General features: G+C 38.5%; 1 pseudogene; it reads left to right on the top strand.

Annotated features, from left to right (window-relative positions):
• The first annotated feature begins 511 nt into the window (after window positions 1–511).
• On the top strand, window positions 512–631 carry LOC134936992 (5S ribosomal RNA; annotated as a pseudogene).
• The last annotated feature ends 682 nt before the right edge of the window (window positions 632–1,313 follow it).

The raw sequence follows: 1,313 nt of genomic DNA, 5'->3' as shown, positions 1-1,313 counted from the left end.
CTCAGGAGATACCAAAGAATTTAAGATAAAAGAATTCCTCAATTGTAACAGCAGTTCTGTCATATATTTGTTGGAATGTACATGTAAGAAGAAGTACGTGGGGAAAACAAAGCGGACACTTAAACTAAGAATTCAAGAACACATCAGGAGCATCAAAAATAAGCTTGATACCCACCTCATCTACAGACATTTCATCTTGGAACACAACTCAAATCCAGAAGACTTAACCTTTAAAGCAATCGAACACGTACAGATTGGGGAAAGAGGCGGAGATCTGGCGAACAAACTATCTCAAAGAGAAATGTTTTGGATCTACCAGCTTAACACGATGCACCCGGCAGGATTTAATGAGGGTTATGAAATTGCCCCATTTCTATAAGGTCATTATAAAAAACTGTCACATCCATTTTCCACTCACTTTAATCACATTGAATTTATATGTGCACCTGTATTCGCGAGCACGATAATAAAAATATTTGACACAAGAATGAGTGTTTTGATTAAAGCCAATAGATACAGTCATACCACACTGGCTCCACGCCCAAACCCGTTCGATCTTGGAAGCTAAGCAGTGTTGGGCTTTAACAGTACCAAGAGGGAGACCACCTGGGAAGCTAAAGTACTGTAAAAAATAGGTAATAAACACTAATGTGTCAAACTAGGGCCCACGTATACGACACACATGATCACTGAACTGAGTGGGCACGCACTAAGGCACTGATAGGTGCATGCACACAATTATACAAACTTGATATATATACATAGTATATGCACTTGCATATACGAGCATATCTGTATATGCACGTTATCACGTTTATTTTAATTCACCCAGTTTATAAAAATGTTTATCTTCCCAATATGAATAGTACACATTTATTTAACTGGCTTTAAAATATATCTGTTTCTCCCATTGTTTTGAAAAACAACTCTCATAAAATTACCACTTTCAAGAAACATAATATAGTGCCTTGGACTAAAAGTGGACATATTCATATGCCACATATGTAATAATTGTCTTAATGAAGTACTCGAGGCGAATTGATATTAATTGCACTTTATTTTTTCATTCTTTATCTATGTCACTGAGCAAGTAATATGTAAGGAGAATCCACGTCTGCATATAGGGACTCCGCTAAAATGGCCGCCGATAAAGCACTGAACTATCCAGACACTTTTAAACAAGAAGAAGCGTCATGTGTCATTCCGGACACGCATACCGGAAGTGTGGCACAAAGAACAGAACTTTAAGGACGGAAGTGGGGCATGAAGCTCCGAACACTGCCGTTCGTCGAGACGCGATACCGGAAGTGGGG

The sequence above is a fragment of the Pseudophryne corroboree genome, chromosome 6 (assembly GCF_028390025.1).
Source record: "Pseudophryne corroboree isolate aPseCor3 chromosome 6, aPseCor3.hap2, whole genome shotgun sequence".
Lineage (NCBI taxonomy): Eukaryota > Metazoa > Chordata > Amphibia > Anura > Myobatrachidae > Pseudophryne > Pseudophryne corroboree.
This window is presented reverse-complemented; position numbering and strand designations above follow the sequence as displayed.